Below are 14500 nucleotides of genomic sequence, written 5' to 3'. Positions count from 1 at the left end.
CTGTTCATGGCATCTTGTTCGCCTCTCGCTTCCCATTGTGCGTAAATTGCCCGGAGAACCTGGAGAATATTGATTTCATTTCTGTGCCGCTTTAGGCCTTTTTCCACTTGGCGAGCAGTGATTTCCCAGCCCGGCCTCGGTCACTGCTCCGTGCTGACGACCGGCTGCGGGGCTGCGCGGGGCTGGCGAGCCACCGCCGAGCGGCCCCGGGTGCCCGCGGAGGAAGGCACCGCTGCTGCAGAGCCGTGAGGGGGAGCTCAGACCATTGCGGTTCTGCGGAGCCTGCACGACCGGCAGCCGCCGGGAACTGCCGGCGTTTTGTTTTGCTGAGGGAAGGCGGCGGAGCAGGGCCTCCAGGAGGGCCCTTCTGCCTCTCGCGGGCGCTCCCTGCTGCGCGGGGACCACAGGATTCGGGCCGTGGCCCCAAAGCACCCGCAGCATCCCCGCGTGTGCGCTGGGCGTGGTGGCGGGGCTGGTGCCCACCGCAGCATCCCCGTCCCCGCCTCTACCTCCTGCCTTCTGGGCAAGGTTGCCCCACGCGGTGTGGAGCACATTTCTCAGTGCTTGCTGATGCCCTGCGGCGGTGTGGATGCCGAGGTGTGCGCCTCCATGAGCACCCCCAAGGGGAGAGGGCTTGGGGGCAGCAGGGGGGCGACGGGGGCTCTTGGGGCTTCACCCCGGGGACACAGGAAGGTCCCCTGCCTTGCGGGGAGTCTTGAACTTCTTTCTCCCTTGTCTCTGCTGGCCAGACTCAGGCTTGTAGCAGAAAGAGCAGAAAGCGCAGTAAATACTTGTGCTTCTCTGTAGGACAGTTTTACAGAATAAAGGTAAATTCCTTCCTATGTCTGCAATTATTTTATTATGCAGCACTAATGAAAAATACACTTGAATGTCTAAAAAAGGCCTATGGTAAAGAGTTACTTAATGGAATAAATCACTTTAAATTAAGCAATTATCCCCTTGATTTTTTTTCTTTAAAACACCAGCTGGCTAAAGGTGCTTCAGTTGCGTGTTTAATAACAGCAGTGTGAGTGGTGCAGCACAGGGCAGCGGCGTGCTGCTGGCAGAGGTCTGACGGCAGAGCTGTGGTGGGGCATGAAAAATGCCTCCTCCTTTCTTTCTGCACCTGATTCCGGACCTGGGATTGAAACCGTTAAGGAACCTGGGGAGAGCTTGCAGGGGGAGCAGGGGGTACAGGGAGCCCCCTTACTTGGGGGCACTGGAGAGAAAAGATGGAGGAGTACCCAGCGAGTAAATCATGCGTTTTAGCAGCGGAGGCAGAAATGATGGGATCAAATGAGGGAGACAGCGTGGCTCTGCTGCGCTGCCCCTGGAGAAGGGCGCTGCTCCGAGAAAGATGACCGGAGCTACCCGATGAGACACCTGTCAAACGCAGTTTCCCAAGCCAGCCTTTACCTAAAGGATGAACACGATTTGCATCAGAAGTCTTTGGAGCTCGTTCAGCTGCTTTCCAAAGGCAGAGCAAGCCTTCCCTTCCAGCCCGCCGCTGCCACTGCAGCCATGGTTCGCGTGCCGCTGGCAGCAGCGGCTCGGAGGCAGCGCATCGTGGCCGCAGCAGAGCCTCGTCCCGTGGCGATGCCAGGCGGCCGCTGCGAGCGAGGAAAGGAGGTGATAAATAAACAGCTGAGCTCTCTGAGGCAGAAATCAGGCTGTGAGTTGGGCTAAGGTTATCTTGTGATTTATAAATATTAAGGGGCTCACACCGGGGCATGGGAGGAGCCGTGCAGCGGGTGCCCCCGTGCCAGGCGCATGGGACCTGTCCCAGATGCTTCCAGCCCAGGGTCGTGGCACTTCAGCCACCCGACCCGGGGCCACTGAGGCACGAAGTGCTCCCTGTAGGGTCAGCCCAAGGGCTGCAAGTGCTTGTGCTGGGCCCCGGTGCCACCGCCAGGCCTGGAGGAGCGGGTGGCTGTGCTGAGCCTTGGCCGTGTGCTTGCACCAGGAAGGTGTGATAAGGGCTGGCACACACACGTATCAGCTTTCTGGTCTGCTGAGTGTTCCTTCACACTCTCTGCTCCCAGTTGCATAAGAGATCTGGCTTTATATAGAAAAACCAAACAGTTTTTGCAACTTTCTGAGCAGCTCCTGTGTGGTCGTGTTTGCCTTTCCCTCATCTCACACACTAGTCGTACCTCAGGGCTGGAGCTGTTTCTTGTTCTTGTTGTCCCCGGCCACCCCAGGGACGTGCCGTGCTGCTCTCATTTGCAGGGTGGCTGATGGCCACTGGCATTTATCCACCTCGTTCCCATTCAGGACCTCACTCCATGCCTATCAACCTGATTTCCCCACCCCCATGCCACTGGCACCCCCTCCCCGTCCCAGCTTTGCCATCAGCACAGGCAGCAGCAGCGCAGCACCCAGCCTCATCCCCCAAACGGTTCCACCCTTCTCTGGCTTATTTGTTGAATATCCTGTAATTAATTAGAAATAAAAGGCTCCTACAGATTAGTGGGTAATTATACTTAATAGGAACAGAATGAATATTCCTGGTCAACCGTTTGAGTTTGGGAGGCAGATGGCACGTAACCCCGTGTTTACCTTCAGGACAGTGCGGTAATTAACCACTTGCTATCTGGTTAATCTGAGCCCTGCCCAGCAAGGCTGCACGAGAGGCAGCTCCGTGCCAGGCTGGTGCTGGGCTGGCTCCTGCCTCGCGGTGGATGGATGGGCAGCCTCATTTCTCTGTCAGCAAGCAGCAGGGCACGTGCAGTCCTGCAGGCCGACAGGGTCTGGAGGGAGAAGCTCGTCAGCTCTAATCACTGCCCGCATTGTTCAAGAGCAAAAGAACTTGCAGAGCTCAGAAGTTCTTGTTGCGAGCTCTCCGACACCTTATTAAACGCCTTGGCTCTGCTCTGACTAGCACTGCAGCAGTTGCCGAGAGCCGTACTGCCGTCAAAGGTCAGCCTGCCCGAGATGGGTGTCTGTCCATCACACCACGCTCCCCGGGGTGGGTGCTGCCTCCCTGAGCAGCTTGGGGTGTCCCGGGCTGGGGCAGAGCCCAGCGCCCCGCCAGGGCTGGAGCAGGGCGTGCGGAGCAGGCTGAGCTGCTGAGCACAGCTGCTTTTGTTATTTATTAGCTCCTTCCTTCCTGCTGCTGCCCTGAGCCCCTAAGATGGATGCAATCATACGGCTCCTTAATCAGGGCCATGGCCCAGCGCTGCGCACGTTGCTGCCCCGGGGAGACGTGTATGAGCAGGTCCCCTTGTTGTACCGGGTTGTGGTGCTTATTTCAAGGTAATTTCCCAGTGTGTTTTCAGGTGGTATTTTCATTTCTTTTTCTTTCTTTCTTTCTTTTTTTTTTTTTTTTAATGGAGGAGAATCCCTCTCCCCTCGGGAGGTGTTTTCTGCTTGTTAATCTTGCTGCCCGGCTGCAGGTGTGTGTAGATACACCCACACAAGCACGCAGCCTTGTGATCTTTTTCTATCCCTCCTCTTTGCTTTCAGGATCAGGAGCAAACAAATCTCATTCCTCTTTGAGAATTAAGCTGCGACGCAGCTCTTAAACCATGCCCAGTCCTTTCAAAAGCCGGTGGAAACTTTAAACAGAAAGTGCTTCCAAGGCGGTTGAGAGCTGTGCAGCGTGTCTCTGCCAGGTGAACCGTGCTCGTGCACAAGCTGTGCTGCTGACGTCTGTTCCCCGTTGAGTTGTGCCGTGCTGTGCGAGCTTTCCCGTTGTCACTGGGGCTGGAGCCAGCTGGTGACCCCCTGTCGTGCTGCGTGCCCTGGGGAGGCACCAAAATCAGCCCCAGCCACGTGCTGCTCGCTGTGCGTCTGCGCCACGGAGCCTCTGCCCCTGTGCCGTGTGCCTCGGGACGGACACAGCTCTTCTGAGCACACCATAAAAGACTCGGTGAAGGGTTAAGGTGCCGTAGGCCCAATTAACACGACACCCAGAAATCATTCCTGAGGGCCATCGCAACCTCATTTTGCTACAGTAAATATAGGTGGCATTACCTATTCTGGAAATGCATGCGGCTAGTCAATTGAAAAAGGCGGCTGCTGATGGCAGCATGACAAGCAATATCCATAACTGCTTGTAATCTTGCGCAGACATTCAATTGCTCCAATCCAGCTCCATTGAAGATGAAGAGGCTTCTATTATCTTGAGATCCTTCTGCCACCAGTATTGCAAACTGATGCTGACACACGGCCTGGGCACGCTTAGAGCACCGTGCTTATTAAAATACGTATTTTGTCATCCCTGGCGATACAATGAGACTGAGGGAGAGAAATGGTTATAACACGGGTGGGAAGTGACAAGATTAATGGGCCTCCCACCCAAGGCAGGGCGAGGAAGGGAGCAGCCCCTCTGCTGCCACGGGCACGGCGGGTTCGGGTGCTCACCCCCGGGGTGGCAGGGACCGGCTGCCCGCAGGAGCAGGGGATGCTCTCACGTGGAGCAGCAGGACCTGAGCACGCGGGCGCAGCTCCCTCGCCCCAGGAGGAGGGCTCTCCTTGCAGGCACCTGGAAAAGATTTATTGCTGCTCTTTGAAGCCTGTTTGAATGCAGGCTCTATGATGTGTTCAAATAATATTAATAAATACAACAGCAGCCACAGGGAGAACTTGGTATTTACTGTAAATTCAACATCTAAACAGAGACATCATTTTGTCTTCTACAGTTTAACACCATTCATAATTTTGTATTTTAACAGATTTCCCCTAGGGCCCTGAGATGCCTTCTTTATTTTAGGCTATTCCCAATTACCCGCTGCGCCTCTTAAGAGCTGGCTCCTGGTTGAACACACGCACAACTAAGTTGTCTGAAACAACAGAAGCTGTCAGGACACACAGCGTCAGCTCCCCCAGCCCTGTCCCCCCCGTATCCTTAGACCTTTGCAGCCCAGTGCTGGCGTGAGCTCGCTGGTGCCTGCCCCCGGGCCCGTGCCACCAGCCCATCCTGCCTGATGTATAATTTATCACAAGGCAGTTGCTGCACAGACTTTCTTCTCCTTTGAGGGGCTTGGCAAAACATCGCTTCCTCTCTGGCTGCCAAATCCCTCTGTGTCCTTTTGGGTTTAATCGTGGAGAATTTTCTCTGTTCTCTAGCAGCCAGATCCCCCTCTGGTGCTGCCACCTCTGGTCCCCTGCTGTGGACTGGCCTGAGCGGATCTTCTGCCTTGCAGGGCATCCCCTGCTTTCTTCTAACTCTTAATCCCTCCTCTCTTCTCTTCTTTTAATGCGGGTCAGCTTGGGGCTGCCCTGTTTCCACACTGGCCTCCACCTCCTGTCAGGGAGAGGGGAGGATGCTGCAGGGCACTGATGCTGCTGGGCAGGGTGCTCATGGCCTGGGGGCAGCCTGCAGGTTTAGCAGGGACTTGGCCTGCCCCAGGGATGCTGGAGCAAGGCTGGAGGCTTTGTTCTTGACGTGCTCGTTGCTGGTGGCATGAAGGACCCGGTAACGTGTCCAGATGAGGGGCTGTGCCCTGCGCCCTGCTCCGCACCTTGGTGCTGGGCAGTGTGGGGTGAGCCCTGTCTGCACCCAAGGCAGGCGTCACCTGCTCCAGTCCCAGCGAAATTCGGGAGCTGGGGAAATGCTACTAAGTGCAGTGATGAGGAGGGGTCAGCAGCGCAGACCCTGCGGCGCCAGACAATGGCCTTATCACCGCCGGCCGGGCATAGGGAGGGATTGGCTGGTATCGCTCCAATTTACACGGGATTTGTTTCCCTCTGGGTACTTAGTGTGTGGATCTGGGTGATATCAGACACAGAGTGCTGTACGGTGAATAGGCTTTCCTTCTGCCGGCCACCTCGCCAAGGTGCAGGGGTCGCCGTGGCGGGCAATTAGGGTTACCTGGGTGTGGGATGGGGCCGGGAGCTCCCCGCTGCTGGCGATGCGCGGGGTGCACACAGCCCAGCGGTGCGCCTGCCTCTGCGGGGCTGGGGGCACGGCTTTGGGGTATCCGTGTGTCACCTGCAACTGTTCAGAAAAAAATGTTGGTGAAAAATTCACCCAGCCAGGAATGCTCAAAACATGTTGGGCCACGCTGGCTCCCCAAGACACGTGGTCTGAGTCTTTCTGTTGGGGCACGTTTACGCCTGGAGTGAGGCTTGCTTGGTGTGAAGTGCTGTGAGCATCTGGCTGCTGTCCGCACTGCGTGGATGCTCTGTGCTGCTCCTTGCTTCTAATCTGCTGCCCTCGTGGGGGCTTCTGCTGAGAAATGTGCTTTCTGGAACATTCGTGAGAGAGCAGACAGGGTTGCAGGAAAGAAAACGGGCTAAAAATTGGAGCATGTGTCTTGTGAAATTGTTTGTCTGGGAGGCAGATGCCTTGCAGCGGGTGCAAGCAGCTGGCCGGGGCTCCTCAGTGCATGCGCACAGAAGGCTGGGCTTCCGAGAGGCTCCTGGTTGGATTTTCTTCTCCTTAATAGTTCTGAAATTAGATGCTTTTGATGAAGATGGATTTTTTTTTTTTTTAAATTCAGAAGGGTTTTTTTCATGCAAAAATACAAATCTTGTCATAGTGAAGAATAGGAAAAATCAAAAAAAAAAAAAATGTTTCCAAATGATTAAAGAGAAAAGCTTGGACTGGTCCAGTCCAGCGGAGAACAAAGCGGAGAGGTGTGAGCGGGGGCAGTCAGGGACGCTGCTCTTCCCTGCACCGGGAGCTGCTGCGGAGCACGGCAGGGACTGGCCCCGATCCTGGCTGGGTGCAGGGGGGTGCAGAGCAGGGTTGGAGGCAGGGGGTGCTCGGAGGGGAGGAGAGCACCTGCACAGAGGCACCGTGGCTGGGAGGGGTCTGGCCGCTGCCTGCTGCCGTGTGCGAAGCTTCATGGCCATCATGTGGTGCCCTCCCCAGACGCGGGTGATGTGCAGCTGGAGCTGCACGTGCTGCATCGCCTCCATCACCATTTGTTCTTGAACTCCTAGGGCCGGATTTATTGGGTTCTCTGCCATTACCGGATTTCCCAGAAAATTAATTAGCGTCCTTGCGATGGGAAGCTGCTGCCGGCAGACAGAAGGCGTGTCCCAGGGGAGCTGTTGCAGCAGCGGGCACACAAACCGCTCCGGAGCCGAGCATGCCGCTGCTTGATGTCGGCCGCGAGGGCTTCTGACCCCTCAGCCTCCCGAAATCTTGCAGGCGAGTGAGCCTCCTCTCAAGGCTCCCCGTCCTACAGCCCTGCTCGTGTTGCTCTGCCACTGGTGATATGGGGCGAAGCCGGGACTGGGCTCAGCGCCTGCCTCTGCTTGTGGGGAGGGGGCTCCCGCACCCCCAGCCCCCCAGGCTTGCCTGTGTTTAACAGGAGGTTGAGCCACGTAATGAATTTAGATTTAATTTGCAAGTGAAAAAGATCGTTTTCTTTTGTAGCTTACGCTGCAGCCCAAATGTCTAAGCTTCTAGGGTTTAAGTCTAATTAACTGCATTTCACAGCTTATTTAAAGAAAAGAATGGAGGCATTAAAATTGTAAAATCTAATTTTTAAGTAAATCTTTCAGCACAAAATTAATGTCGCAGTCTCCCAGTCGTCTTGGCAATATATCTCTTGTCTTCAAATTTCAAAATGAGCTTTTGCAAACATGAAATTATTCATTAGACCGTCTGGTAAAAGGATAAATAAGTGTCTTTTCACATCCAAGATCTCCCGTTTTTCTATTTAGCACAAGATTGGCTTACTCAGCCTAACGACGAGCGGCTGCGGGCCCCGCGGCGCAGCAGGTGAGGGGGGAGGCGCGGGGCCCCCGCCTGGGTGAAGGATGCAGGAGCTGCGCCTCTGGGTGCTGGGCTGCCCTTGCACCTCCAGCCGTGTCCAGAAGGGGCCCGAGCCCTCTGCCTTAGGGAGCTCCCGGCATCTCCCACTGACATCGGTGGGAAAACTCAGGGGTTTTGAGGTCCTCGATGAGGTTTTAAAAAAAACAAAGATTGGAACAAAAGAACGGTGGAAAATAAGCCCCAGAAAATTCTTTTTGTAGCCACAGGTTTTGTGAACCTCTTGAGAAAAAGTAAAAAATTCAGATCCTTTTTTTTTGTTTTTTTTTTTTTTTTTGTAAAGTTTCTTTGTTTTCCCTTTAATAATCCCTTAGCCAGACCAAGCCTTTGGCACGCAGCCACTGCGAAAGGGCTGTCTGAGTGCAATTAGGAAGGGCTGAGCAGCAGAAGTTGCCCCAAATCTCCTCTTGCCTGGAGGCCAGCCCAGTTGTGCCAGGTCGAGAGCTCTGCGTGCCGCAGGACGCTGCCTGCTCAGTGGGGATGGAGGAGCCACCGCGCTCCCCGACCCTCTCCGCCTGTAGACCTGAGTCTGTCAGGCAAAGAGGGCTCGTTTATGCCCTCATTAAAAAGGAATAGATTTCATGGAAGCAAAAAATATTATTTTAATAACTCCATTTTTATATCACTTTTTAAAAACCCCAGTAATTTGTCTTTTGCTTGATTAAAGTCAAATAATTCGCTGTAGGAGTGACACATTTAGTGCTAATTGCACGATTACTTCTGTGCGTGGCTTCTGAACCTGATGTGTTGACCTTGAGCAGGTGCTGACCCCCAGCAGCACTGGGGTGCAGGCAGCAGGATTGGTCCCTCCTGCCTTTTTCTTGGGGCCCTCACCCAAGCTGGGGAGCTGGATGGAGCCTCTCCACGTGCCCTGTGTGGGATGTCCACGCGTGCACATCGGGCACACAGCTGGGCACAAGCACTAGTGTGGGGAGCGGCGGCGCTTGCTCGGATGCCTGCGTATACCCCGCATCAGGCAGCGATTTCAGGCTTTGTTTCCCAACAAAGCAAAGCCTACCCGAAATATTGACAGGCAGTTCAACCGTAAAGCAGAAACAACCCAAGAGTGTTTCAACTTGTATGAAACGCTTTGTTCAACCCCAAGCAAAGCCCGTTGCGGGCGAGCCGAGCACCTTGGAGGGACTTGCGTGAGGAATCAAAGAGCGTGTCTAACTGGAAAGCTGTGTGGAGCCGTTCCCGGCCCTATCGTGCACCAGAAGACAAGTCCTGCCCATGCTGCCCTGAAGTGTAGCAGCTCCGGCCTTACCCTCGAGGAGGAGGATCAAAGCCTTCCCCAAAGCTCCGTTGTTCCTGGGCGAGCGCAGCACCATCTCCTTGGGCTTGCTTTGGGCCCCTCCCCAGCTTCTGTTCAAGATCCGGGGTTTATTTACTTTACAAAACCCCGTAATTATTTTGTAAAGATCTAATTTCACGGTTGCGGTGCCTTTTCCCAAGCTAGGTCAGACACTAATCCTCGCTCAAACCCCGGGCGCTGGAGGATGGCCGGATTCATTATCGGCGCTGACTGATCTTCCCCCCCGAACCGACGAGAAAGGCAGGAGGCGCCGCTCAAGTTTGCAGGGAGAGGCAGATCTGCCAGCCGCATCTGACGCTGTGGGGATGCGCTGCTACAAAAAAGCCCGTTAATTAACAGTGGGAGGCAGAACGCAGGAGAGGAGTAATTAACAGTTAGGGACGTATAGAAAAATGATGCTCATTAGCGCACCCCACGATCCCTGCGTGAGGGCGGGAGGTGGAGGAGCGAGGGGCATGGGCACGGCCAGGCCTGGAGGGGGCTCTGGGGGCTGCGGGCTTGGGGTCCCGTCCTCAGCAGGGGCTGCACCTTCCCTTCGGGTTGCTGCCTGCCCTGATGCGTGCGTGGGAAAACCTGGTCCAAAGCCTTGTGGAAAGCTGGGTTTAAATAAGAGCAGCTGCGTGGTGTCCTCTGCAATGAGAAGGTGCTGGGGACTTGCCGGGGCTCGGGGCTCCCAGCAGGCTGCGGTGGCCGTGCCTGCTGCAAGCACTGGGGGAGCCGGCGAGGATGCAGCTCCTGCTTGCCCCTGGTTTCCCATCATCCTGGAAGCAGGCAGCACCCACCAGCGGATGCTGTGACGGAGATTTTGATAGGATAATTGGGTAACTTATGTCTAAACCTTTTGAAAAGCCCATTTAGAGCTCTAGATTATCGCCTGGTAATTGAATAAATTAGATTTGTAAGAACAACTTCTGCAGCGAGTGCATCCCCCCTGCTCGCTGTGCTGACAGCCTCGTCTTCCTGCCTCGCGCTGTGGAGACAGCCCGGAGCTGCCTCCTGGACTCTGAGGGCTTTCAAGGAAAATAACAAACCAAGCTGGGCTTCTCACATCCCCACGTCTCTGCAGGGCCATGCAGTCCTGGTGGATGGGGCAGGAGAGGGGGTGCGCACCCCAAAACCACAACTAGCGTTGGGCAGGCACAGTGGGCGTTAGCTGGAGGTGAAGCTTTCCCAAAGGCCTTTCCAACATAGGGAAAAAAGAAAAAAGAAAAGAAAAACAATCCTGAAACAAAATTACCAGAAAATGACTTTGACTAAGTGGTACATTTCATTTTAATTTTAATTTTGCACAATATCATACGAATGAAAAATGAAGGACGGCTGAAATCTAATTTCGCATTGGAGAACTGAAGTGTGCTGAGCACGGTGCTCATCCCGTAGAACTGCCCACAGAAGGCAGCGGTCCTGAGGTTGTGTGTCTGGGGTTTTGTGCTCCTGGGAGTGCTCCTTTCCTCTCGGGAAGGCTGAAGGGTGGGTGCTGGCAGAATCCGGGCATTCATGGGGGCGTTGCCCCCAGGCAAGGGGGGTCTGGGCTGACCCGAATATGAGAAAGCTGATTTTTTTGTGGGGGCTAAGCCAAAGGCACCCCGTGACACGCTGCTTTGGCCAAGCTCTGCCTCCAAGCAGGGCAGAATCCTGCCGGGATGGGGAAGGGAACAGGAGCGGTGCTGCTCAGCCCTTGTCTCATGGCGTTGCTATTTTTTGAGTAATTCTGAATTACAATGTGTTTCTGTGGGCTCTCTTGTACTCCTGACAATCACACTCTGTGCTAAATCAGTCCGTGGCAATCAATACTTTTCTAATGAATTCTGAATTCCTAATGTCAGGACATTGCATTGCCTGTTTATTTTCTCTCTGCCCTTGTCTTATTCCTCCGCATTATTCCTGTAAGCTGCATAAAATACATTATATATATATATTTTTTCCCTCTCTCCCCTCTGCAGACCTCATTGGAAAAGTTAATGGTGTGTTTCTGGAGTAATTAGAATGATTTAAATGGCCTAGTAACAAAGTTCTTCCGCAGAAGCAGCAACTTCTCACCCTCTGTGTCTGTCATATCTGTGCTAGAAGAACAAGTGGAGAAAGAAAGTGATAGGAAATGGAGGGGAACAGCCCCCCAGTGAGGAGATCCGGGCTGGGATTGTGTGGGAATTCATTATTCATGGCAGGCAGTTCCGCAGGGTTTGCCTGTACACCCGTGAATCGATTACAACAAGCACGCGGCTGCGACCCCAAACCGGTGCTGGCCGAGGCTGCCCAAACAGCACGAAGAGGAGCCCGTCCACGGCTCCACGTCTGTATTTTGGCCCTCGGTGATGCCCAAACAGCATGAGGAGGAGCCCGTCCACGGCTCCACGTCTGTATTTTGGCCCTCGGTGATGCCCAAACAGCACGAGGAGGAGCCCGTCCATGGCTCCACGTCTGTATTTTGGCCCTCAGCGATGGGCTCGCCATGGCAACCTCTGCCCTGGTCTGGCATCGTGATGCTGGCCACGGATGCTGCTCTGAGCACGGGAAGGAGCAGTCAACACTGCACGTTTTGGGGCAGTTTGAGTCCCAGTGGTGACCCACACTGAGACAGCACCATCCCGATGCCAGGCCTGCCCCGTGTCCCGCAGACCTGCGCAGAGATGCTGAGATGGAGCCTGGCTTTGGAGTCTCCTCTCGTGTTCCCAACAGAGCCTTGGAAATTAAGAATCAATCCGATTATTCAAGCCCATAAACAACATCATAAAAATAACATCAATTTGCACAGAAAGGCGCTGCATTAATGTGCTGAAATAATGATGCACTTTTACAACATAAATTTACAATCAATCTTGCTTTTAACACCGTGAAACAACAGTTGGAGGAGGATCAATCCTTAGCCTGAATTAGATGGCTTGAGTCAGAGATGCTTCAGGGGTTATTTTTGGAAGCTTTTAACAACAGCTCTAGCAGGGCTCTTGCTAACAAATTCGTCGGGTCTGCGTGTGACAGGCATACCCAGGAGCACCCAGGAAATGGGCTCTAATTTTAGGCCACGCAGGAGGTCGTAGCAAAGCCTGTCTGTGCGCTTTGCTCTCCCTCTACACATCGGTGGGGAATAATATGTGATGTTGGAAGCGAAATAAGCAGACATATGTAGCTACAGCAAACAGGCTGGGCTGCTGGCTGGCAACCTGTCCAAGTACAGGTTCACTCCTAGAGATTTTCGGCACCATCTGGGGGCATCAGATGAAGGCAGGACCAGGACGGAGCGTGTCCTCTCAGAGCTGCCCCAGCCTGGGAACCATATGTCCTAGGGAAGGGCAATTGCCCAGATAAAACCAGATAACTGCAACTCCCAGCCCCAGCCATGCCAAGAAACTCCTCGCTCTTGCTTTCCGTTCCCCTCCGTGCTGGAAAATTCACTGCAGGGGCACGCAGCCTCTCGCGGGGTCACGTCGGCTTTGTTGCTGCCAGAGACAGCAGCTTGCTTCCAAGCTCCGCTCTGCACTGATTTAATTTTTCGAAGTACCTCCAAATCTGCTGTCTGTGGCGCGGGGCCAGGGCGAGGTGTGTGCGGGCTGGGGCAGTGCCCGGGGACCAGGCTGGGCGCTTCCCAAGCCGTGACCCCCCAGGGAAGGAAGCAGCCGTGGGAGTTATCCATACCCTTAGGGACAAACCCTTTTGGAAAAGATGCTTCTGATAGAAGCCAGCGCCTTGCTTTGCTCTGAGATAGCCGGGCTGGCATAAGGTTGGCTCCCGGGTGCTCGCAGGGGAGGCGATCGCAGCCAGCTTGGTGCCACGGGGTGTGGGATTTCTCAGCGGGCACCCTGTGGGGTCAGCGCCGGCTGTGCTGGCAGCTCTGTGCATGCAGCCACTGGTCCCGGTGTCCTTTCTGAAAGCACCTTGCTTCCAGCGAGGGAGCCTGAGTCCTCTGCATCGCTGCAGCCCCTTCCAGGAAAGGCTCAGCCCTTGTTTACTCCGCTGTCCCCAGGCCCTCTCATGACCGCTTTTTAGCTTGCAGAATTTCTATTTTTATTTTTTTTTTTCCTGTAAATGGGCACCAAAATGAAATCTATGCTTATGGAAAGATTGATTAGTTAACCAACTCAATTATATCTTTAGCCGAGAGCTATATTAAGTAATGCAGCAAAATTATTGCTCTGTGCAGATCCATTTTGTTAAACAGCTGCTCGCAAGACCCAAGAAGGAGAAAATGGAGGTTAGAAATGCTTTTACAGTCCTGGAGACAAAGGGACAGGAGGCAGCGCTGCCGCAGGTAGCTCCAGGGAGGACGGAGCAGCAGAAGGGGCATCTTCTACGTTTTCCTTCCTTGCTGTTGCCATTAGCATTTGTTTTCCTTGGCATGGCCATCTCCTTCCTTCGTCTCATCCTGCTTTGTGCCGCTTCCTCGTGCCCACTCCTGGGGAAGGCACAGGTGGGGAGGATTTGAAATGCAGAGGGAAAATTACAGTAATAATGCTGAGAGCTGGTGCGAAGGATTATCTCTGCAGCAGTCTGTGCGTGCAGAGCCATCCCCGGCTTGCCCATGGGGCTGCCCAGGAGCCACCATAACCTGCCAGCGCCTTTCTGCCCACCCTGATGGGGCTGGGACAGACCTGGGGCCAGCTCCTGCGCTTCTCCATTGCAGCCTGGTGCAGAGTTCACTGACAGGGCTGGGATATCCGGGCTCGTGCTCCCTCCCTGCTGGATAAACCTCCCCGAAGGCTGGGGTTCCCACCGGCAGGGTGGGCGTGAGGCCACGTGGGCTGAGCACGGCACCGCCGGCTGCCTCGGCCCTGCGCTCTGCTGTGCTCAGGCCATTTGCCGTCGTATTTTACAGCAGGCTCAAGTCAGCACTTCATAAATATTGAATTGTGAAATATTTACATACTCTGTGTCCTGGGTTTATAAATAGCAGCGATGGGCAGCGCTCCCCGGCACTGAGCTCGCAGATAAATTCCCGCGGGTGCCTGGCGGAGGCTCCCGGTGCAGGGCAGGCTTGCCTTTGTGGAGGGGTTTTTGGAGGAGTTGCACAGTGTTTGAGCCCTGCTTTCTGCCCTCCGTCCTTCTGCGTGGCTGCTTTTAAAACATTAACAGCTTCCAGGGAGCTCCGGCAGCTCCAATGGGTTTCTTTGTATAATTAAAATGAAGCTGAACTCGTCTTATTCTAAGTGTCTTTTAGGAATACAATTAGCTTCCACACCGCTTTTGTACTTTCTAAACCTTTTAATTTAGTCATACAAGGACAAGGGTGTTATTGCCAGGAACAGGTATGTACTAATGTGAAAGGATCTGGGTCAGACTTGGTTGTAATTAAAATTGTATGCGCCGTGTTTAAGTGCTTTTCTGCATATTACTTTTGCCTTTATGTGTGATTGCAAATGCCATCACAGAGAGAGGGGAAAGGGCTGCTTGTTCACCCGCACAGACCTTTCTGCGCAGGGCTGGGAGAAGCCTCTTTATTCCCACAGAATGGGAAGTGTACG

The sequence above is a fragment of the Anser brachyrhynchus genome, assembly GCF_964034855.1.
Source record: "Anser brachyrhynchus genome assembly, chromosome: 25".
NCBI classification, from domain to species: domain Eukaryota; kingdom Metazoa; phylum Chordata; class Aves; order Anseriformes; family Anatidae; genus Anser; species Anser brachyrhynchus.
The sequence above is the reverse complement of the archived record's forward strand: the minus strand, read 5'-3'. Positions refer to the sequence as shown.